This window comes from Ambystoma mexicanum, chromosome 1q (genome assembly GCF_040938575.1).
Source record: "Ambystoma mexicanum isolate Mex_15411 chromosome 1q, UKY_AmexF1_1, whole genome shotgun sequence".
NCBI classification, from domain to species: Eukaryota; Metazoa; Chordata; class Amphibia; order Caudata; family Ambystomatidae; genus Ambystoma; species Ambystoma mexicanum.
The window spans coordinates 517,556,496-517,581,937 of NC_090922.1; the positions used below are offsets into that span (position 1 = coordinate 517,556,496).

Below are 25,442 nucleotides of genomic sequence, written 5' to 3' on the forward strand. Positions count from 1 at the left end.
GGACCTGTGTTTTCCTCCCTGGTGAAGTCCTCCGCTTCAGCACCATACGGTCTGAGAGCCCTGTCGCGGTGCTGCCTCCAGTGATCCAGTGGGCGCCTGCAGGTGCCCTAGCACACAGAGCCCTGTCGCGGTGCCGCCACTGTAGGGGGCTGCGCTTGCTGTTGGGGGTGAGAGGGTGTTGCGGTGCGTGGCCCCTTTGCTCCTTATGTTTTGGGTGCCTTTACACAGCATGGGGTCGCACTCCCCGTTAGGTCGCCGCTTGCGGTGTCAGCTCCTCCTCCGCACTACTCAGTGGGGCCCTGTGCCTTGTATTGGATATGGCTTGCCGGACCGGGCTTATCGAGCCTCACACTTGTCAGGCTCTGTAATGCTGCTGCGTAGTACAATGTGGCTCAGCTCTTCTCTGCCTGATCTCACCGGGTGTCCCCCTCACACAGGGGATGTGGTCTCCACCTTCTCCTTTGCACCACCAGTGATCCCACGGGTGCCTGCCGGTGCCCTAGCACACAGTTTGCCTGGAGCGGGTCGGCCTCTCCTGTGCTTTCTCGCCGGCTGGTTTCAGCTCTGCACTTTTCTCAGGATCTCGCACAGGGGTGCCTCAGTATGTTCGCCGCTTTTCCGTGGTGAATTCGGAAACCTCTGGCTCGGGTACGTACGCTCAGTATCCTCTCATAGTTGCTGGCAGGGATGGGAGCCTGTGTTCAGGCAGCCATGTGGTTCCGCGCCCCCTGGTGGTCTCCCCTGTGCTTATTTTAACAGAATAATACGAGCACAAATATGTAGAACAATATGGAAATAATTTCAAAACACTGTAAACCATTTGTCATTGTGCAGTATATAAATTATAAAACGCTGTATGCAGACTTCAAAAAAATGTTTACTAATGGTTGTAATGACCCTTCTGCCACTACCGTAGCAGACAAGAACAATGTTAGACGCAGATTTTGTTGCTGATTGGTTCAGCAATTTGAAGGGTTCCGTTGCTTGCACCAGTAAGAGGCTGACCGGCCTCCACAGGGGGCGCTAGAGGGACAGCCTACATAGCGGGCTGTCCCCTCTGGCCGCTCCCTTCCGGTTGTTGGTCATGCCTCTCCTCTTCTCCCCTCGGCGAGGCAGAAGAGGCGTCCCCGGGGACCTGGCTTCCGGTCGGGTTTCCCCAGGGACGCTTATAAGGGCGGGAGCTGCGGGCTATCAGTCTCTTTGCCCAGCAGCTCCCGCCTTGTGTTAATCCCCACCCACCCACACCGGATAAGTGAAAGTCAGGTGCAAATATGATGAAGGTCGGAAAGAATGTGAGTTGGAGTTAACCTGTGCAGGCGTGTAGTAATAGTAGGATCAGGGTGATGCTTTCGCGTCACCGATAGAATTAGTGAGGTAAAAGTAGTGACATATTAAATGTAGTCATAAGATAAGTGTATTGTGTTGTATGATTTGTTCCTATTTTCTCTTCTTTTGTTACAGGCGGAGTATCGGGGAGGTCCTAGCCAATGAGGGACTTCACGCTGCAGCTTCGGCGGCAGCAGCTCGGGATTGACCGGGCTCGAGCCGATCCCTCGACGGGTACTGACTTCCCTTCCTTAGGGCTCTAGGCCAACAACCTCCTGGTCAGTGCCCCTGAGTGTCCTGCTGGTAGTACCAGTGTAGCTGGGAGTAAACAGCAGTTTGGGCCAGTGGCTAATAGGTGACATGGTTCACCCGTATCTGACTGTTTTTGTTATGTGGCTGGGACCATCCCAAGTTGTCTTGCTCCTAATAAAGTGCATAGCTCTCAACTCATACGCTTTTGGCGGGTGTCACCCGCCTTGTAAACAGCTGACTCACCCGTCAAGCCTCTTACACGCCCATTCATTTCAATGGGCCTCTCACCCGCCAAAAATAAAATCGGGTGTTTTCACCTGCCTTTGCGACACAAATGGTTGAGAGCTATGAAACTGCATAGCTCTCAACACACACGCTTTTGGCGGGTGTCACCCGCCTTCTAAAGGGCTGACTCACCCGCCAAGCCTCCTGCACGCCCATTCATTTCAATGGGCGTCCCACCCGCCAAAAACAAAATCGGGTGATTTCACCCGCCTTTGCAACACAAATGGTTGAGAGCTATGAAACTGTGACCTTGTATTTTCCAAAAAAACCTTTAAAAAGTTGTCTGTATATTCATTCCATTGTTTTATTATACTGACCAAAGGAGGTGGGGGTGTCCAATGGGGATCTCCCCGCTATGTCATTCAGGGGAGGCACATCCTATTAACAACTTCAGCTTCTGTCCAGAACGTTGAGTGTAGGCGGAAACGTGCGGTAGTGCGTCATTGGTTAGAGACTGGCGAAGGCAGCGAGTGTCTTAGTTCTAGTGCCTGACTCTGGGCTGGGCCGTGCAGGCAGTAGAGTGCTCTGTTTTGGTAGAGCGGCCTCTAGTGTCCCCAGGCGTCACCTTGCCGCCGTGGCTCCTGAACTAGAGTTAGAGAGCTGGCGGGGATTGGTCGCACTCCGAAGAGAACTTGCTGCCTGACTTTTGTTGTCTTTGCGTCTCCCCTCTAACCAGGACTAACTGTGAAAGGGAACCTCGGGGCTGGGAGCGCCCTTCTGCAGGTAAGAACCCGACAACTTTGGCCTGTCTGTTAAGCGGATCCCTGCCGTGGAAAATGTAGAATAGAGTGAGTGCAACGATGTGATGTGTTGAGAGGGGCTTTCTGGGTGGGTACTGAACCCGGAAAACGTCTGAACCTGTACACGGAAAGGGGGAGGGCATAATATCATCTCTGGACCCTCCTGAGCAATCATCCTAATAACTAAAGGTCTCACTTATAAACCCCCCTCTTTCATATTTTATTTAAAAGAGCCAAGTATGCTACGAAAACGAGTTTCTTCAGTAAAGAGCATAATATTTGTAAAATCCGAACGTTTAAATGGTTTATCTGGCTTGTGAGATACAGTAGCAGACGTTAACACCTTATCCAGTATGAAGGTGTAGATAAAACTTTTAGAATTTTGAGGGAAGATAGATCTGTCTTTATTTCTGCACATAATGTTAACTATATCATGACCTGGTGATCGCATTAAGGGGATCGTTGGCTTCTACCGCAGTCGCTCTCTTGTGTTCCCCGGTATGTGTTTCCTGTATACTGATTGTGATTATTTTAAAAAGCCCAGGCTATATAATTCTCATGTATCGTTCAAGGCATCTGTACCGCTTCCATTTATTTAATTTTATTCTGTGTGGTCTCTCCTATTTGATCTAAGTGCACAATATGTTGTGTGCAGTGGGTCTCTTTGTTCTGCTATTTTCAGTATTTCCCTTGCTTACTCTTAACGCCCATCCCTAACGCCAGCTGTATAACTGTACGACTGGGCATACATGCAAAAAACATGCCACTAACGTTCGCCCTACAAAATCTCGATCACAATGTCGTAAAAGGTCCGACGTCTTGTTCAATTGAATACAATTTTGGAATAGAAACGTCGTTATACATGTTGGAAGCTTTTCCTAATTGAATGCGCCCCTCGCTGAGAAATTCCTTTTCGCAACCACGTTTGTATGGTATGGTTATAGTCCTCTGGATCCATGGCATAGTGGCCAGCTGCACCTTGACCTTTAGGTGACACTTTGAACAGTTAATTTGGCCATTCTATTACTCGCCATGCTGTCCGCCCCTTCATCCCTCAGTTGTTATACCGTCCCAAAATCCAAAAGAAACGGAATCTCCCCTGCCTGCTCCTCCTACACCTACCTAATGTGGTCTTCCTTGTCACTGTTTTTTCCCCTAACTTCTGCATTGGCCACATCAACTGAAACACTGCTCAAAACATAGTATAGTGAGATCATCTCCACCAAACCCCCGAGTGTTCCCGATAGGGTAACTCATTGACGTCTTGTTACCAATATGAAGTACCCAACACTGATTGCATGACCCAACCCCACAGAGCCTTGAACGGAAAAATGTTTTCAGAGCTTTCTTTATCATTATTTGTTTGTACATTCATGCAGCCAACCTCTACATTGTACTAATGTTGTACTTCAGAAGTACATTGAAATAATTTCTGCATTCTTGCTTATTCTTTGTCTTGGGGTACTACTAATTTTATTGACATTAAATATTAGTACAAAATTGCTAATGAAATTTGTTTGCTAATAAATTTTAGCACATTTTACATCAATTTTTATGCATTGTTCCATCCGTGGGCCACTTCATAAATCTGACCTCTTGAACTAAAAAACCATGGCAAGCTTATATACCAAGTCTCTTTTTAAAGAACAACAAGGCGACATTAATGCCAGTTGACGCGTCCGAATATGACTCCTACGAGTCATTTAGAGGTATCCCGACTCCTCCCCCATTAAGCCACATTAATTTTTAATAATGGAAATCTCAACTACTTAAATTCCACAGACTACTGCCGCCTCTCCAAATCCCCAGGCATGATAAAAAGTCCCTGCAAAATCACTGCTGCAATCGAGCAAATGAACAGTGTGTGCTTTTTTAAAAAATCTGGGAAAACTCCCTCAAAACAGCTTGTGCATTTGTCATTTCCTGTTTTAAGGTAAACTTTTAAGCGCTGCTGCTAAAATGATTTATCACAAAACTGCTCCGCTGGAGCATTTAACTAGTTTACCTGTTTTTTTCTTCTTGGCCCGCAGTTAAGAGGAAATCAAACTAGGTCCCTTTAGTTATACTCTATCCCTGCTACATGTAGAATTCTCAGAGATCTCTTGCTTCTTACCCTCCAACATTTACCTTGCTCCCTTATTAAGATCAGCAAAAACAAACTTGCTATCAAGAAACTCTTTGACTTGCACATATTAAAATATTGCTTTAAAGCCTACCTTTCATTCTTGTCTCTGCTTTTCTACTTGTTGGCCAGTTAGGATTGCCGGTCAAAAACTCTAACAAGACTTGGATGCTTTTGTGATCCTACTGTCCTCCAGACAAACACGTGATCATGCTATTTGTTGTAGTGTATCTCCTTTAGAGAGGAGATTTCTAGTGAGGAGAGAGTACACTATGATGTCACTTGGAATGTTGATGCTGGTTTCTTTTTTGTTTCTAAATGAAACAGTTGGAGGAAAGAGCTGAAGGGAAGGGAGGCCATGAGATGTGGGGTCTTCTTTTCTGATTTATTAACTTAAATAAATCTATTCATCTAACTCACCTGTGTCCGCCTCATCTTCACAACAATGGCGACGAGGATGGGATCAGAGGCCATGGAACGCAGGTGAAGAGAAGACCCCGGCTTAGATAGGCCGCTCCTGTGGGCCCAGCTTTGAGCGAGACGTACGGCCTGTGAAGTGGACTTATCCCCTGCTGCCAGTCGTGCCCTTCAAGCCCTTTCTGCGTGCGCCGGCAGGGCGCGTGAAGGCCAACTTCATTTGCCCGAGTGCGGCCTCTGAAGGAGAATGCAGCACAAACAACGGTTGCTGAGAGGAACTCCCTCGCTGCTCGGGGCTGCTTGCTCGGGCCTGCGTGATCGGCTGATCCGATCTGCTGCTGGGATCAGAGCTGCGCTGATCGGCTCGCAGCGCGAACGTTCCAGTTGGGCAGGCGCTGTCAATTAGAAGAGGCTGCCGGCGTCTGAAGAACTCCTGGGAGGGCTGCTCCGCTTCACCGTAGCGTTGAGCGGCCACTGTGCGCAGGCCTGTGTGTCGGCTGTTCCGCTCCTCCGAGCGTTGAGCGGCCCCTGTGCACAGGCCTGTGTGTACGCACCTCCCCAACACACATCTCCAACGAAGTAAGTGCCCGAACGTATTAGTGGCTCTGTCGCAGCGTTCACTGTGTTGCCGGGCACAGACAGCTGAGGGAAGGCGTGGGAAGCAGACTCTGAACCAGAGTACCGTATTTCCCCTAACACAGGGACATGTGAGCAGAACATTACCGTGAACCACATAATAGAAGGGCGTGGCCATTTTATGAGGAGCTGAGTTACTTCATATGTCATTTGGTGTATCAGTGCAACAGGGAGGTCTGAAATATAAAAAAAAAACATGCCATCAGGCAGGTAGGCTTCGACCATAAGCAAGATACTGTGCAGTGTGGTGTTGCAGTGTCAGTCCTAAATGTATGGACAAGCGACCTCACAGAGAAATATTAAAGAAAATTGAAGCGTGGCAATTCAACTGTGCAAAAGCAGTTCCTAACGCAGGGAGAACATAGAAGCCACATACTAAGTGACATTCTGCAGACAGGTTAAATGGCAGCTTTGCCAGGAATATCGGGACCCCCCATTTTTATGCCTGCTCCAGGTGCGGCGAGAATTATGTGGCCCCAATGGCGCAAGGGTTTTCTGCACTACATGAAAGCAGCCGGCTGGACAGCCTATTCTAGCGCGAGGAAGTTGGCTCTGTTACATTTTTTGGGTTTCGAGGGTCAAAGAATTTTTGAAACTCTACCACAACTTGTGAGTGACGGGAGTGGGGATGAATTGAATGAGTTCGAATCCGCATTAGTGAAGCTAGATAAACATTTTAACCCAAAAAGAAGCACAATTTTGGAAAGGTACAATTTCCGGATGCGCACACAAGCTCAAAGTGAATCTGTTGAGGATTATGTGACTGCCTTGCGATATTTGGCTCTTACATCCAAATTTCAAGGAAGTTTCGACGAACATATTCGTGATCAATTCATGACACATTGTCGATCCAACAAGATACGAGAGGAGTTGTGGCTAAAGGATGAGCCAAGTTTAGATGAGGTATTGGACTTGGCGAAACGTGTGGAGCATTCCCTGGCATGTGTGGCCCGACTTTCCAAAACTGAAGGAGGGGAGCCCAAAGAAAGTAAACCGGAGGTGTTATCCGTAGTCGAGGGAAAGAACAAAAGGAAAGGAAGAAACAGACAGTCCGGGAAGAACAATACGGAAGAGAGGAAGGGTCAAGATTATATGCAGAAATGGGAAAAGAGAGAGGAAAGGAAGGACAAAAGGTTGTGTTATCGGTGTGCTAGTGCAACGCACTTTGCATCATCTGTGGTGTGCCCAGGGCGGAAAAGTACATGTTCAAAATGCAAAAGGAGAGGACATTTAGCATCGTGCTGCAAGAACTACCAATTTGGGCAAACAGTCCAAAGGAGAGTATTGTATGTAAATGAGGAGGAAGATGGAAGGTCATCAGAAGATGAAGTTGTGGTGCCATTACAAAATGTTATCGTGAATACAGTTAATGTTGTTACAAATGGTGGGGATCTTGAGGATTGTGAGAGACCTTGCGCTGTGGTAATGGTGAATGGGCATAAGGTGTCAATGATGGCTGACGCAGGGTCGAAAATAACCTTAATATCCAGAGTTGCCTTTGAGTGCGAGATGAAAGGGGTAGTATCTGAGTTATCAGAGCCCGACATAAATCCAGGAGGGTACAATCAAGATCGCATTGATTTACTGGGTTATGTATGGAGTAAATTTGAATTCAAGGGTCGCAGTTGTGATGGCAAAGTGTATGTCACCAAGAAGAGACAATCTTTATTAGGATGGAGAGAACAAAAGAATTTGGGGATCAGACTCGATCCCAATCACCCAGAGCAAGTGCTGCAAATATCCAAAGTGTCTGCAAGTCATGATAGGTACATGTCGGAGTTTAGGAAAGTGTTTAATGAGAAGTTGGGAAAGGTAAAGGGGTTTCAGCACCAGATAACATTGAAGAAGAATAGTATGCCTATAGTGGCAAAACTCAGGCCGGTGCCTCTAGCCTTGAGGGAGAAAGTGCAAAAGGAATTACAGAAGTTGTTAGAGTCAGGAGTGATTGAGAGAGCTGGGGGGGTTGAATGGGTATCCCCAGTGGTGATTGTGAAGAAGAGTTCAGGTGACATAAGGTTATGTGTTGACATGCGGGAGTTAAATAAGTGTGTGTTGGTGGACAGACATCCACTGCCCAACATGGGTGAAATGTTGACCATGGTGGGTGGGGGGAGATTTTTCTCTAAGTTAGATATGACATCAGCTTATCATCAGGTCGAATTAGTGGAGGCATGTAGAAAGGATACAGCTTTTGTGACGCATGAAGGTGTTTTTCAATTTAGGAGAATGCCATTTGGGCTGGCGTCCGCTTCATCAGTATTTCAGAAGATCATGGATCGTTTGTTGAAGGGACTGAAGGGAGTATTCTGTTTTCAGGATGATGTGTTGGTGAGCTTTGTAACGATGGAAGAACATGACAGAAATCTACGTAAGGTTTTGAGGATATTTGAGGAGAGAGGCATTACTTTGAGAGGTGAGAAATGTGTGTTTGCAGTGACGAAAGTAGACTATCTAGGACATGAGGTGTCGGGGGGATGGTGTTAAGCCCAAGGAAGATATGATTAATACCATTAAGAGTGTTGAGAAACCTAAGAGCAAGAATTAGCTGCGCTCTTTTTTTTTAGGAATGACGGAATTTTATCACAAATTTGTGGTAAATTATGCGGACAAGGTACAGGAGATGAGAAAGATTCTCAAGAAGGGTGCTGATTTTGTGTGGAATAACCAGTGTGACAGGGAATTTAACAGGATAAAGGAAGAAATAAATATGGCTGGTCCATTAGGGTGTTTTGACACGAGGAAGTTAACCATGATCACAGTTGATGCTAGTGAGAGTGGACTGGGAGCTGTGTTATCTCAAAAGCAAGAAGATGGTTCTGAAGAGGTAATCGCCCATGCCTCGAGGGGTCTCAAGGGAGCGGAAGTAAGATATTCGGTACTGGAGAAGGAGGCTTTGGGATGTTTTTGGGCTGTAGAACGTTTCAGAAATTTTGTGTGGGGTGTAGAGTTTGTGTTGCGAACGGATCACAAACCTTTAAAAGCTATTTTTGAGAATAAGGGTCTTGACAAAGTATCCCGAAGAGTAGCAGGGTGGGTTACCAGGATGCAGACACATTGTTTTAGAATGGAGGTCATTCCCGGGAAGGAAAATGTTTTAGCCGACAGTTTATCAAGGATAAGGGTGGCAGCAACCGAGAATATGGGAAGTGAGGAAATGGAATTGGTGTTTGTCAACACTGATGGCATTGTATCCAAGCAGGAGTGGTTGGATGAAATGGAGAGAGATAGCATCATAAGGAGGGTGATCACATATGTTGAAACCACGGTATGGCCAAATAAGGTGGAATTGGCGGAAGGAGTGAAGCCGTTTTGGGAAGTGAAAGATGAATTGTCTGTAAATGATAAAATTTTGTTCAGATGGGATAGAGCGGTGGTACCGATGGGTTTAAGGAAGAAAGTGGTAGATTTAGCACATAGCGGTCATATTGGAGTTACCAAGACCAAAGGAGTGTTAAGAGAAGATTATTGGTGGCCGGGTTTTGACAAGGAGGTGGAAGATCGTTTAGCAAATTGTCAGTTTTGTGTTGAGAGTGGAAAGGGAATAGCGGCCAGAAAGCAACCTTTAGTGGATGTGGGTCTCCCATCCAGGGTATGGTGTGATATAGCCATGGATATACTAGGTCCCGTGGAACTGGGTTATGCCCGGGGAAAGTATATCGTTTTGGTAGTGGATTTGTTTTCCAGATGGGTGGAGTTTAAGGTCGTGAGGGAGATCACGAGTGAAAGTATGATAAAGGTTCTGCAGGAAATTTGTGCAAGTGAAGGTTTGCCTGAGTCCGTGTTGACCGACAATGGTCCCCAGTTTATTGGAGAAAATTTTTCTAACTATTTGAGGAAGTGTGGGGTTGGTCACAAAAGAACTTCATTGTACCATCCCGAGTCAAATGGTGTAGTTGAGAGAATGAATAGGTGTGCAATGGAGAGTGTACGTATGGGAGAGGAGTGTGGTTTAGACAAGCTAGCTCTAATACAAAATAGAATGTGGGCTCTGAGGATGGCGCCGCATTCTACGACCGGTCTATGCCCGTTTGAGCTCATGAGGGGAAGGAAGCCATATTCCATGGCTTGTCCGCCATGGCTGGGAAGATGTAGAGAGACCGATCTTGTTGTGGAAGAAGTGAGAAGATCGTTAGTGGAAAAAAAATCAAATTGGGTCAAGCGTGAAAACTTGAGGAGAGGAAAGAAGGAATTGCGTGTGGAGTGTGGTGACTGGATTAGGATAAAGAAAGCAGTGATAAGGAGAAAGGGGGAATCTCTTTATTCGGATCCTGTCAGAGTGGTGGCAGTCATGAAAGGGGCTGTGCGAGTTGCTGGAGGGCAAGTGTGGAGTAAAGATAGAGTGGGAGGAGAGGAAATGTGTGAAGGCCATAAGTGGGGGTATACCCAGGAGGAAGAAGAAGGGAATGGCAACTGTGCAATCCATGGCGTTTGTTCTAGACAAGTTTTATAGTGTGAATTAGTTAGTGTAAAATGTTTGAGTTAAACCTATTGTATGAAATGAGACGGTGTTAGTGTAACATGCCGAAAGGTAAAAGGTGATCAGATATATATAAAAAAAAAAATAATGAAGGGAGATGTGTTGTAGTGTATCTCCTTTCGAGAGGAGATTTCTAGTGAGGAGAGAGTACATTATGATGTCACTTGGAATGTTGATGCTGGTTTCTTGTTTGGTTCTAAATGAAACAGTTGGAGGAAAGAGCTGAAGGGAAGGGAGGCCATGAGATGTGGGGTCTTCTTTTCTGATTTATTAACTTAAATAAATCTATTCATCTAACTCACCTGTGTCCGCCTCATCTTCACAACACTATTCACTATCAATCTCCATGTGCTGAATCAGCCAACATACCCGCCTCCTAATTCTGAGTCATCCCAATGCTGCAGCCGGATTGGTGGCATAAAAGACCATTGGACCATATCGGTCAAGCGTTTAGGGCATATCATTGTGTGAACACTTAGCGACATTTAGAACCTGCTCTACTCTACCTTACCCTAAACCAACCTCCAATCTATCCATAAAAAGTGATTGCACTCAAAACTGTAATTTTAAAAATATCCAAGTTGATTGATGTACTCATATAGTGCAAACTTACTTGGCTACCAATTGCAGGTTGTAAGAAAGAGGAACAGACAAACACGTGATAGTGCGATTGAGGGAAAGAGGTTGGGTACGTGTTGTGTCTTTCCTTCCTGGGGATCTTCAATTTCTCTGCAGCATAGGACTGGACACTGGTTGTCGTTGACCTACTGGTGATGTAGGCTGTCTTGGAAGATGAGGCAGGTGTGCGAGGATTGCCAGTGCAGTTCCATGACACCTGGTGTTTTGTAATGTGCAGTGTTTATTTTTTTTAAAAAAATGTTTCTCCTGAAGTCAAGAAACTTTTTAGTATTGGACACTTAAACCGACGAAATGTTTCTATGAGCTCTCTTTTTTTCTTTGGAAAAGTGTGCTAATTGAGCGACTGGTCAGAAAGCTCTTGCGTTCTGCAGAATAGGGTCACCATCTCAGTGCAGTCAGGTTTCACAGAAAAGCAATATCTCAACAGTCAAATAAGAGATGAGGCTCCCAGAATGCAAATCCCCACAGCATGCTGTATCTCTGTAGGTGTACCGTGCTTCAGAGTGGTCGCTCACACTTGCTTCTCATTGAAACTTTTAACTTGGACATCCATCTGGCCTCTAGAAACATATCCAATAAGCACCTGTTCTATTTAACAACTTTCATTGTTGGGAAGTGCAAAAGTGTGATTCAGTTCCCAAGATGCAACTCCTTTGTAGATCCCGGGCCGGTGCTTCAACATTCCCATAGCATTTAGGTTTTGCAGATTCTTAAATGTATGCTTATTGGTTTGCGTGCTTGTCTTTGTGAAACACTTTTTTTCCTGATTTATTTTAGGAAATGGTGTTTGAGAAGTAAATGCGAGGGCAAAATTCTGCACTGTAAATGGCAAACAGTCCCTTTTTAGCCCTCTGATGTGTAGTGGCACTGTATGTAGCTGCCATTGTTTCTTTGTTTTGCGAGAAGCTGTAGGGTAGTCCCTCTCGTTCTGCTCTCCTTAACTCAAAGCCCAGCTTGCTTCAACATTGGGCCACGGTGGTTGTGAAAGGCGGAACGCTGAGGTTATGGGCTCGGTTTCCCCGAGCCTGGTTCAGGGAGCTGACTGGAGTATTGACATTGGGAGGTCTTTTTAGGTGGAACGGGTTGGCTTCAACATGAGGGTGAGTGACCGAAGGCAGGCGTACAAATAGCTCTTGGGTTTGATACATTTTTAAATCATGGTCCGTGTGGCCCTTTCAGAGATTTGTGCAAGATTGGTGGTCCAGTGCAGCAAGCTAGTTCTGTTCTTCCTGCTAGGGTTGTTTACGGTAGGTAAACAATATTGTAACAGAGGGCAGGGAGGAGCCCCGGGACTGGAGGACAACGCTCTGGACTTGCAGCCAGTAGAAAACCAGCTGGTGAGACTAATATCGAGTTTCTCTGCAAATGAAACGAGCTTCATTCTAACAAGACATGTAACCCCAGATCGGAGGGGTCTTCTCTTCTCTTTCGTGTGGCTTCACCCAGGAGGAGCTGGTCCTTTCAAATTTTGAAGTGATGAACTGGACAAAGATGGAACGCTAGGACTATATACAGAAACAGAAGAACAACCAAGTTTGGAAAGGACAAAAGGAACACCATCTAAATGTCCTTCCATTGACCATATATATCCTATATTTTATAACCATTTCTGTCCTGTCCTGAGGAAGACTGTCAAGCCATCTCTCTCTCCCTTAAGAGATAGATGCCTTAGACATTTTTGAAGGTCGTCGAAACTACCTATTTCGTGATACCAGTGTGGCACATGTGAATGGTGTAGGCCACATTAGGTACCGGTGGTTGACTGTTGGTTGAAATGGTGACAAGTGCTGTAGGCTGCACCTTTTTATTAACTCTGCACTACAAGCCTGTCCAATAATTTGTAAAGTTTAATGCCATCCCGGAATATGACGCTGGAGAGGTATTGCAATTTTGCAAGCTCTGCACTTTCTTATCTCTTATTCTAAATTGAGGAAATAGTTCTAGTTAGTCGTAAAGTTGACTTGTGGATTGTGCATGTAGATTAAGACTGGGGTCTTCAATAGGGTTCCAACAAGATATCCTTCTTTGTTGCTATGCCCCCCATTGATTTGTGTCTGCCCTGCTCCCCCAGACAACTGCCTTCTTTTTTGGGGGGTCGGGGGGGTGCGACTGCAATTGGTGTTCACTCTGCATCACAGAGTGTTCATTCGGTTATCATGCATGTTACCTGTACATACTTACTATTCATTGTTTTTATGCTGTTTTATCATGGATTCAGCATTATGTGTCATGTAATTTTATTTGTGTATAATAAAGATTATCTGATTTTATCTGATTTTATAACATCCTTGACCTGGCCTATCCCCTAATTGGGCTCTCAATTTGATGGTTACTTATTTCGCTAGATCTTTTCAACAATTTGCCCCATGTGACCCCCCCCCCCGTCTCTCCCTGTTTACTTGCTTTGTTGCTCCCCTGGGTCTACGTGGTAGGGGACGCCTATCCTTGATCATATAGGGTTGTTTACGGTGACTGTGCTTCTCTAAGATTATAAAGTTCCTTTGTTTTCCCGAGAGGGAGCCAGATGGGAAACAAGCTGGGAATTCGGAATAAAGAACAAAATGTCCCTCGTCCAATGCAAGCTGTGCTGATTGTAGGATGTGATCTCTGCATACCTTCTAAGGATTGCCTGGTGAGCTCATTGTTGGTGCCACCAAAGAATAGTCGCCACATGCAGACGTTCCAACCACAGGAATGTAGGATGAGGTGCATTCAATGCATGCAGCAGGCCATAATTGCTCCTTTGATCGAACTATGGTGCCACACTGATGAGTTAAATAAAGCATTTAATTTTTGCTTGTAAGTCTTATAATAACATATCTGCAGATTAAATCATTTCCCCTGTTTTCTTACTGGGCATTGCGGTTATGGATCATATATGAATGCAAGGTCTAGTGAATATGTGATTCTTGAGAACATTTGCCCTTTTCTGGCTTTGTTAGATGATGATATTTCATTAATGCTCATTTGGACTTCTACCATACCCAAAGACTTTTTCTGTAGTGTATAATGTAGGCAATATCATCATAAGCTTCTGGTTGCCTTGGTTTATTGTGGGAGGGAGATGGGGCATCTTGTTGTATGAGACTGCAAGATCTGCATAACTTGTAAGCTAGTGCTGTAATGTCTGCGCCTGATCCTAAAGGGAAGTATACCCCATTTGAGCCTGTGTAACTTTAATAACTTTTAGCCCTAAAATGCCGTTTTCCGACATTGTCTTTGCTGCCGGAGTATGCAAGATCCGTGGAACCTGACAGATGCCGAGAGTGCATAGCCCAGAAGATCTGTGCTCAAGATCCGATTTGGAAGGGGGAGTATTTTACTCCCTATTTTTTAAGGTTGAGAGTAAAATGATTTATTAAGGAGTAAAATTCCCAATTAGAGTATTTTATAAGTGAGTAAAAATATGTTTTAACTGAAAAACAGAAGGTTTTTGTAATTATTTCTTTGCACCTAGTTATTCATGCATATTAAAAGGTACATGTTTCCCCTCTCGCAAACACTCCCCCCCCCTCCCCCAACGATCCCACCCCCATGCATGAGACTTCAATGCAAGAGGAGAAAGAAACGGTCAAGTTCAGCATCAACCTTCTTGAGAGCCTCCGGAAACACCTATTTTGAGAACTCCTTGGTGAGAAGACTGGAGAGTGGCATATGGACAGCAGGAATGAACTAGAGTCCCTCTGCAGCAAAACAGATGAGAACTTCATGATAAAGCTGAAGGAGAAAGTCCCAGCTCACCATGTATGGATCCTAAGTAGTACTACTTAGCCATTTTCGTATGCTGCACTCCTTTTATGCCATGCACGTGTCTTTCCTTATGCTCTTGTTCAGGCCAGTAAGCAGGTGCTCCCTCCTTGACCTCTCAACCCTACCACTGCCCTTTTGTCCCACAGTCCTACCGTGCACGTTCGTCACCATTGACATTGTGTACTTCTTTAATTGAATAAAGTGTTTAATTGTAAAAAAAAAGAAATATATACATGTTTACTTCTTCCATTAAGGCAGTTACAAATTGTCGTTTCTTCCAGTGGTGCATTACTAGTACAAACCTATCCATGAAGCTGTGAGGATGATAGCACATGTCTTTTTCCTGTTTTTTTGTTAGTATTTGTACTCCCTATTTTTATTTTTTTGGATTATTTGCCAATTATTAGGGAGTAAAAGTGGCCGATACACCCCTTATCTGTAGGGCTGGGTGTAACTGGAAGAATGGTTGAGCCTGTCCGATCTATGTCACCTGATGAATGTTTCCGAATATTGAGCTTGAAAGATTTGTAGATTCTGAGTGACTGCAGTCCCTGAGGTTACATAATATGCCTCATTTGTACAGCTCTCCCGAGTCGCGCACGAATCTGAAAAGTTTGATGAATACTTCTGCTGTCTACTGCCTGAAATGATGTGAACTTTCCACTGTGCGTTTTCCCGGTAATTTAGCCAGCAGTGTTTTTGCACACTCCACTAACACAGAATGTGGAATGCCTGTGATGGCAAATGGTATGTTGTGGACGAAAGGCCTGTGATTTAGAAGTGTTTGTTGATTTTCAGTCCATCAGGGATATTCCTAATTAAAATAAAATGACTTGTGGAACTGTTCTTATAAGACGTGTCATTACTAGATTTATTCACGTACTTGTACGAAGGATCTGTCTAGATTAAACTGCTAAGAGTTTAGTTCGCTAACCTCTTTGGAATCGTGCTGGTTTTTGTAAGAGCACGTGAAGATTCCCGACTTGCCTCGCCACGCCCATGTAACGTGAGGCCTATTTTCGAGGGTGCTGATGTGCTCTTTTACTAGGCTTGGTTTCTTTTAAATGTGTGTTGTAAACGAGGGACTGCCGGTCTACATAGTCTGGATTCCATTGGCTTTGTTGAAGCAAAGTCTCCCAATGAAACCCGTTTGCTGTGACGTTGACACGCGTAGCTGCCTGTCCGGACATCGCGCAGGGAACTCAGGTTTCCCCTTGGCCATGCTTGGGAAGGTCACCCAGTCCTATTTTTGCTTGGCATTCTGGGACTTGCAGTGTTTCTAATTTTCGAAATAGGTAAGAGAGCACAAAGGGGGGAAATGGCCACGGGAAACTTGAGCGCTCTGCCTCACCTAACCCCTAATGTTACTCAAATTTTGCAGTGAATGTTTAAAAAAACTAGTTTAGACTATCCTCTTAGATATATTAAACACGCTCAAAACCTGACCAATAATTAAGTGGGATAGAAATGAAAAATGTGTGAGGTACAGGGTGCTAACCTGTTACAGATTTGGGGTCCACATTTAAAACTGGTCTGTTCTGGTCTCAGAATGTCAATCAGCTCAGGCACCTTTTTTAAAGATGTGGGGCCCATGCAATTAAATGAGTGTCAGTAGATTCACTTTTATTCAAAGGACACATGAAATCTTTTGTACGTTGTGATAATTATTTGTCTATATTTTACTTTATCTTTCGTTTCGGATAAGCCTGGAAGTGTTTTTGTGCTGGGGAGTGGCATGCGGGTGACACGGATGGATGACAAGTGTGACAAGACAGGCAATACAGAATGACAGTTGCAGGAATGAGGAGACTGACGACCATGATGTGAGGTGGAAAAAACTTTGGCCACAAGCTTTATTTTAGTACCAGCCATGGTGCAAAAGAAAAACCAGCCATAACATCACATAAGGAAAACAATACTATATTTTGGGGACAGAGGGAACAGGTGAGCGGGGGGCCCTAATCCCAATTAGGGGCCCGCTCGAGGCTGATCCCCGCCGCCATTCAAATGAAAGCTTGTGACAATTGTTTGGCCCCAGCGTGTGAGCTGTGACATGTTCATAATTGCTTGTCTTTGGAGCAGGTTCATCCTGCTTTCTCTTGTCCTTTCCAAGTGAGGTGGGGAGGTGTGCGCTTGTGTGGCTTTCATTGCTGTCCAATCTGACCAGGTTTAGCACTTGCGCCCTCTCTTGCTCACAGGGTGATTTTCGCTGAAGTTATGGCTCTTGATCCGTATTTCTTGATAAAACAGAACCCTGCGTTGTGAAGCCATTCACTTGATCCTCCGCGGGATGTGTTCTTGGAGCCATTTTGATTTTTTGGTCATGTGTTTTGTACTTTTCCACGGATGGAGGCGTTTTAGCCTCTTGGTCCACTCTTTGGAGATTAATTTGGCACTTTCTCCACACATGATCCACTTCAGTTTTTGAAGCCCCCACGCTCCGTTTGCGGGCTAGTTGTTTCCTCGGGGGTGGGTTCTAGGAGCCTTACTAGGGTCTTCCCTGCTCCAGATCCACTTGTGCTACGAGACCCCTTCTGCGCATTAGGCTGCTTGTTTTTACAGCCGGGGTGGGTTCAAAGAGCCTTACTGGGTTTTTACTCTGCTCCCGATCCACTTGCATTGTGAGACCCCCTCAGCGCTTAGAGCTGCTTGTATCACATAGGGCTGGCAGGCTCACCACCTCTTTAGGTTGTTCGGTAATGTCTTCCTCATCAGTAAAACTCGACTTGTTCCCCCGTTCCCTTTCCTCCTCACCTGAGCTTGAAGAGTAATTTAACTTCTTTCTTCTGGTGTGCAGAGCGGGAAGCCTTTTCTTCTGGAGAAGGTAAGGTCAGCCTCGAAAGGAAGCCACCGCGGCTCCACACAGGAGGCACGGTGACCCCCCTCCGCGACGGACTAAAAACGGAGTGAGGAGAAAAGCCAAACGGCATAAAAACCCCTCCAGAAACCAGGAACCAAAACAGGAATACTCGGTGAAGTAATCAGGCGATCCTAGGTAAGGTGAGTATGAGAGCGAGAGACTGCAAGGAAAAGGAACGGACCGGTGTAAAACACCCGGGGGAGGGGAAAAACTGGAAAGACTGGAAGAAGAAAGAGCAAGGGGAAAGAGAGCAAGAGCTAGGAAGAAAATAGGACAGAACGGGCGGAGCACCGCCAAGGAGAGAACTATAGATGAGCGAGAGGAACAGAGGGAAATCCGAAGTTGCAACGCGCCGAGCCGCCTAGCGTGTGGAAGTAAATACGCGTAGGTGGCGGTCATGTTGAAAAAGACTAGAACGTTAGCGCTGTAAGGGAAATAACGTGACGGCACAATTTAATGGCGGCCCAGCTTCCACCTATTCCACAGCCGCCAGCGCTCAGCAGTCGTGACGGCTTCTTTTTACAGCCGGGATGGGTTCAACGAGCCTTACTGGGTTTTTACCCTGCTCCCGATCCACTTGCATTGTGAGACCCCTCAGCGCTTAAAGCTGCTTGTTTTTACAGCCGGGGTGGGTTCAAAGAGCCTTACTGGGTTTTTACCCAGCTCCCGATCCACTTGCATTGTGAAACCCCCTCAGCGCTTAAGGCTGCCTGTTTTTACAGCTGGAATGGGTTCAAAAAGAGAGCCTTACTAGAATGTTCCCTGCTCCCGATCCACTTGTGTTGTGAAACCCCTTCAGTGCTTGTGTTGTACTATTTCGCTGCTGGGGTGGGTTCTAAGGGCTTAGCTGGGAACTTCCCCTTCTCACGATCCACTTGCGTACCCCAGTGCGCTTATCTTGCATAAATAAAAAAAAATGCGAGGGGGTGGGTTCCGGAGCCTTACTAGGAACTTACCCTGCTCCTGATCCACTTGTGGTGAGACCCCCCCTTCTGCATGCATGGAGGTGGATACTTGAGGCTTACTAGTACATGTTTCTGCTCAAGTTCCTCTCTCCTTTTCAGTTTTGTTATACCCCTAGAGCTCCCACCTGTATTGATGTTCTCTGGTGGATTCTGAGTGCCTGGGTCTTTTATAACTGTATTTTCCTAGAATATTAACGAATAGACAAAAAGACCCCCCAGTATTTTAAAAAGGCCCTTCTTGGAGTTGAATTTTTATGTTTATTTTTTGAAGTGAGGCGTTTTAGCCTCCCCTAATGATGATTGTGTTCCATCTTCTACCTGGCCCTCGCTATAGCTTTTCCTTAGTTATTTGCAGGGTGGGAGGGATGGTTTTTTAGACCTGCAGCCGTCCTGCTGCTGTTCGTGGCTGACGGGGAGGAAGCATGAGAAGGGCCACTTTGCCCCCACCAGATAAAGGCAAAATTCGGCCTGGGGGCAAGGCGGCCCTTTCTTTGAACTTCAAAAGGCCCCTGCTCAGCATCCGCAGGATGGGAAGGGGGGCCTTTGAAGTATGGAGGGCAAGGTGACAGGGGGCAGCGACTGACTGCCGGTTGTCACCTGCCCCTCTCACCTCACCCTCCTGTCTTGGAGACGCGCTGTCTGGGTTCCCATTGTTAAGGGGCCCAGCAGCCCGACCCCACCATGTGCATGCTTAGTGGGGCAGCGCCAAAAGGCACTGCACCACCGGACTTAGCACAAACCCCCCACCTCCCAGCTTACCGCCCCGGGCCTCCCATCCGGGTGGGCCCGGGTGTAAAAACTATCTTCATTCCAAATGTCTATAACTGATGATGTGATTGCAAATATAGCTGATATTGACTTCTGCAGGGGAAGAAAAGTATAGTTGCGCTTTTTTTCCCGCCCCCCCATTTAGTGTGCTTGGAAATTAGCCCGAAGTCAGTTCAGTGAGGTGCGGCAGAGGTGGCTAGTGATTTATTTTTTATTGGAGGGGAGTAAATGTTACGCACGAATGTGCAGGCGTGACAGAGCATAGCGGGCTAACCCGAACCAACCAACGAGGGCTAAGGAATTTTTCCCCCTGAGACAATAAAAAAAGAAATACTGGGTTAAAAGCGTGCCTTTCCAGCACACCTACTGTGAACAATTATGTAAAAACCCACAGTTCGCAATGTGTTTTGTAGGGTAAGGCATGGGGGGAAGTAAATAGATGCAAGTCACCAACAGTGCAAAGGAGCACTTTCTATCTCGATTGCTGCAAATAAATAATAATAATGTGCCTGCAGGCTGAACCAATATTTGCCGGTATTACCATCTAAGCACATATTTCTGTTGGCTTTACCAGTTCAAAATGCCATTGCATACTAAGAAAATATGCCCAGGCTTGCACCAATGTGGACCTGAGCCACGTAGGAACACTTACCATGCTGCCTTTAACCTGGATGCCCGAAATAAAAATGCCATTATGTCGTCCTTGCAGCCGACTACGCACTCCCCAAGCCCCCCAATCGGAGGTCTGCTCGCCAACCCGACACACATGCCTCAGCATTTAAACAGCACCATTGGTTCTTCATTCACTCCATTCACAGCAATACACCGTTCATATGCTCTCTTTCACATGCGCGCACACACATACTCTCTCATTCACGCACACACTTACAGACACAAACCCGCGCATACACGTAATATCCATATTTTTTGTAATGTTCTTACCTGCAGCCCCACTCCAGTGGACTCTGCCTCCTGCTGTCTGCTGCAATGAAGGCCCTCCAGTCCCGTGCAGCATACAATAGGAAGCAGAAAGTGCTTCCTTGTCTGTCTCGCAGGCACTTGGGCCCTGGATGGATCACACTTTCACGTCTGCAGTACCCCAGCCTGCATCCCCAATGGGCCATGCAAGGGTGGGTATGCAAAACATCACCAGCTTTGCGTGGCTCACTGGGCATGCGGCCTCGGGCACTAGCCTGGTAGCACCCCCTCACCTTCATGCGGCAGCTCGGGGGCGTGGGTGGAGTACTTTGTTTTTTCACTGGGCTGCTTGGCTCATCCCTAATGAATGGCGTGGCAATGCCCCATTGCTCTTTATGGACGAGCTGCCCCTGGCCCTACTGGTTCAAGAGCAATTTCAGTAGACTGCCGGGGCTGCGCCCCGACCTTTATTTTAAAGCCCTTTTCAATGAATCTTTTGTAACCTCTTTAAAACGCTCTCCTTTAAAAGCTTTCACAGGAGTGCAGTGCTGCATTTTCGGCAGCAAGCCACCCGAAGTCCTTAGACTTTTCCCCAGAACCATCTTGTCTGAACAGTTTTTCACTCCACCTACAAATAGTGTGACTTGAAGTCCTCCCCACCATTGACTCCTTTATTATGATCTATTCTGTTATCAGAAAATTACAGAAACTCTGAATATGACATTACATTCTGCGTGTCAGTTCATTAATTCATTAATCATTGCTTACAACTACATACAAATGGATCCACAGAGTGACCGACTCTTAACCTTGTTTGCGGGTCTGACTTCCAAAATCTTCCATCCTGCCAACTGACACGAGTGAGTCGAGCTAATGATTATCTTTAATCTCATTTGGAAAAACAGCCACACTGAATTTTGGCTTAACAGCCCGGACAGATATTGAAGGAGGACCATGCTGGCACATCCACAGCGACTTTACTATAAACCGCGCAACCACCCTCCAGGCGTGCTTCTTGGAACGAAGCATGCACTCACAGGATGCTTATAGGGCATCTATTTGTCCCAACCGGGCACCCGTTTCGGGCGCCGAATTCTCATGGGAAAGGAAAACACCTTCATGGAGCACCTTCTCTTCAAGAGCAGCCCTCAATATTTCAGACCACCTGTTGGGCGATTAGTAGTGCAGTGATCATGCCGAAGCAGTCAAAGCGTTGTGACTTCAGGGTTACTAATTCGGCCCCTGCCAATTCCCCTTTTACCTCGTATCTTCTCAGAAGGGCGTCTTGGAAAAGGATGGAGAACTTTGTTCCTTTTTACTACCTGGTAGGGAGCTGGAGAAATAGACTGCATCATGAGCCTTTTAGGAGCGGAGGCCTAGGGAACTGTAGAAATCTTAATTACTTATCTGGTAAAGCTTCATATGGATTAGGGTCGTTATGGGGCTTTTGAACCCCACCCTCTGTTTAGTTCTTTGTAGATGCATGTCCCAACAGTCACTGTTATGCCAACCCCACAGCTTTCTGGCACCATAATACCACTAGGTGCTGTACTCTGGCTAACCCATAGGTAATATCCCTCTGAGCTGACTTGCTTCCGAGGGCTGAGAACTACACGATCCTGCTAGCCCTCAGTTATATGTTTTGGTCCCTCTCCCCAACAGGGCGACGACAGTGCCAGGAGCTTTCTCAGCAATGAAGCATTACTACAGGGGTCTGGATAATATCTTTTCCTGCCAGAACCCAGTCTGTCCATTCAAATCTCTGGTCACCTTCTCCTTGAGGCGCCAACTGCCAGATCTAACAAATAGAGGCGATGGGGGGGCTCAGCCATTTTTTACTCCCTAAAAACAGGCAAATGCACCCAACAAAAAACGCGGAGTAAAAATAGGAAACGGATACATAGGACACTCCGCAGGCAGTTCTGAAGATATCTTTATATCACTGGCACCAGCAGAGTGCAGTTACAGGTAGGAGGTTTAGGTTTAGCGAGATCTACTATTAATACCTGAACTGAAAAGTAACTTTATGCAAAGTAAAATATGTAATTGTACTATAAATTACTAGGTATAAAAAAGATTGATTTACAAAAAGACCCTGTTTTAGATTTAAAATATATTTGTATCTGTCTAAATATGCTTCCATTCGAATGGAATTACTTCCAAATACAATACACCCTCTTCAAAATCTTATCCGGAAGTCTGGTCTGTTGTATTTTTCGCTTTCCCTCCATTGTCTACTAGCCGCTGTCCCTCCATTGTCTCCCAGCTGCGGGTCCTCACCTCTTACACAGTGATTGGACACCACACTTTTCCCTACAGTGCCTCCCTTTGCGGTTCTGGCAGGATGTCAAATGAAACACAGGTACCCTTGAATACAGGTACAGATACCCCCTTGTTATCCAGCCCACCTTCAAAAGAATTACAAGAAATCTTCCTAACAGGCTTTGCTGGTCCAGAAAATGACAAAGGGGTTAAGGAATTTCTGAGATGTCTTTGCAGGATGAGTTGCCTCCATTCATTGGTCTTACCTTTCTTGTTGGTTGACTAATGCGGATAAGAATTGGATGGATGCTTATAAAGACATTTCTGAAAACAAAACAATTGAGGGAAGCTCTTTATAAATCATGGGCCTCAGAAGAGAGCCCCCCTCCTCTCTAGCATGCCACAAAATGTACACTGGCCATTGGCATGGCATCATTCACTCTTGGCGAGGAAGAACATATGTATTTTGTGTATTTGGAGAACTAGAATTCATGCAAGGGGTGCAAATTACATTTTATGTCCGACTAGTGGTTTGCCCCAGAGGGCAGTGGTCAACATTTCAAGATGCAAAGTTTCTGTTCGGAATCGTGAGTAGACTTTAATAAAATTGACTTCTTTAATGGAAGCTTGGATTGCTGCCCTGATCTTGCAGTAAAATGAGATTTCCCGATTGAAACCTGTAGTTGGGGCTTTGATAGAGTTCTCCAGGACTACAGCTCAACATACTTTGCAAAAGATACTCCAATTGCAGGCCTTTCCTTAATTGTTAGCCTAGATATAATGGCGACACCTACTTACTTCTGGAGGAAAACTTTCAAGATCTCTTGCACTTGAAACATTCCTAAGAAGAGCAAGCCAGATCTAAGACAGCTGCACACTTTTCCAAAATAGACTTTAGATACCAGGCCCTATCATACAGCTGCACCACTTTTCCTCGGTTCCTGCACTTAGGAAGCTGAGCGATGCATTATTGCCTATTTTCAATGAGGGTCTCAGACGAGCACATCAAGACGTGGCTATTTCTTCTCACGTCCATGTCCCTTTCCAAGTTGTATATCAGTATATATTTATAGATTGCAGTGCCTCTGCTGTGGCTTTATTTTGAGGTGGAAAAGGTGCAGGCAAAAAATCGTACAAGAATGGATCATTAGGGACCCTGGGACCCTAACTATTGGACCTATGCAATTGATGTGGCTGTTCATGTTTTTCTTTTTTAATTAAACACTTGCTGCATCTTGAAACGCCATACAGGAATGGCCATATAGTAATGAACAATCCATGCTTGAAGAACAAAGCCAATTGTTTTCCTTTGAGTGAAAGAAAAATGAGGCTCAAATGGAGCGAAACGCACCTTTTGGGGTAAAACGCCCCATAATGCGACCGGCTTTCATTCAGGCGCTATCCTGAAAGGTGAAGTTTGCATGCTGTGGAGAGGGCTACATTTAATGCTCGCTGTGATTTCTTTTGTGTGTATTTTTTTTAGTATTCTGAATGCCAGTCTACTTGTCGGGTACTCCCCTTCGATGTTGGTTATTGTAGTGTGCAATCGCTATCTTTAAAAGGTCTTTCCACCCCCAAAAAGGGGCTTCAATAGGGCTGAGAGCACCACAGAGCTCATCTCAACCCCACCACAGGCACTCATTCCATCTGCCTGAGGCGGCCTACAGAGGCCAGGGGACCTACAAGAAGCATCCAGGATCGATCTAGGGACTGCTCCAGTCACCCCTGAAAAAGTTAATGTGGCTAAAAAAAGCACTGTCCTTTGGGTGTCCATTTGTCCAGGCGTCCAGAGCTAAGGGAAGACGGAGCTAAGAGTTGCTGCTATATCCTTCTCTGTGTTCCCTGTTCAGGCCTGTTCTTGAAAGACAGCTACATCTTCTCTATTTCTTTCTGTGTTCCTTGTTAAGGATGGCTGACCGAAGGGTTGCTGCTATATTCTTCTCCATTTCATTCTGTTGCACAGGTTGCCACAAAAATGCCTTGCATGAAGCACACAAACCAAATCCAGATAAACTCCAAATCCAAATAAAACTCCAACGCAACACTCCACGAAAACAACTAATTGCATACACCTGCATTCTTATCAACTGCTCACACACATGAAATCAATGAACTCATTAGCACACAATCCCCAGAAACACTCATCCTTGCAGAAGCATGACTAAAACCCCACCACGCACCTATTATCCATGTCATACTTCCCCCGCACTTATCTGATCAACCACAGTGACCACCCACACAAGCAAGGTGGCGGCATTGCCATCATATATGAAGACACGCTTAGTAATCTCATCCCCATACACATCCTTTGAAGCGCTTGCTCCCCTCAATCATTCCCACACCTCCCCTTTCTCCAACTCGTGTATTGCCCTCCTACATACCATCGCAACTTCCACACCGACTGGACTGACTTGACTACTAACAGCCACGCCTCCCGTGGCAACATCATATACCATGGCGACTTCAACCCTGGTAGTTGCCATACTAAAGACTATCCTCATTCTACTCACCCCCTATGAACTCACACAACTCTCAGCAATCCCACACGCATTTCTGGTGACACCCTGAAACCTTTGATCGCAAGCAAAAATCATCTCTGATGATAGTCGATCTGGGTTTCGTGTTCTGACCACTTTGCTATCCTCTTCACGCCCACACTGCCATACAAAATCCCACCACCTGCCACAAAACCCACCCCTCACCCCCCAGCCAGACAATAAAACACATTGCAGATGTAGCCCAAGCACTACTCATACCACTCCACCACTCTCCACACACATTTCTCCTCCCTCATCTTACTCCAATACAACACCATAATTGCACAGACACTACAAAATGACACCCTTCAATTTACAGAAACCCCACAACAACCATCTCGCACCATGGTTGAACAGTTCCCTCCTCATCAAGCAGGACGCCAGACTGACAAAAGAATCCGTGCCCCTCAAACAGGACGCCCCTCAGACACTGCCACAACAAATACAAAACAGCCATACGCAATGCCAAATCCACCCATTACCTCCAC

The 25,442-nt window shown here is 45.9% G+C and overlaps 1 protein-coding gene across 5 annotated transcripts in view; it reads left to right on the plus strand.

Annotated features, from left to right (window-relative positions):
* Nucleotides 1-2,396: 2,396 nt before the first annotated feature.
* ARHGEF1 (Rho guanine nucleotide exchange factor 1) overlaps nucleotides 2,397-25,442 on the plus strand; it is a 1,792,426-nt gene continuing 1,769,380 nt past the window's right edge. For 3 of the 5 annotated variants that reach the window (XM_069640913.1, XM_069640921.1, XM_069640916.1), the window contains exon 1: nucleotides 2,400-2,586. The gene's annotated coding sequence lies outside the window, so the exon portion shown is untranslated. Of the gene's footprint in view, nucleotides 2,587-25,442 lie in introns of all 5 variants that reach the window. The other 2 variants (XM_069640923.1, XM_069640922.1) reach the window with 2 other exon arrangements.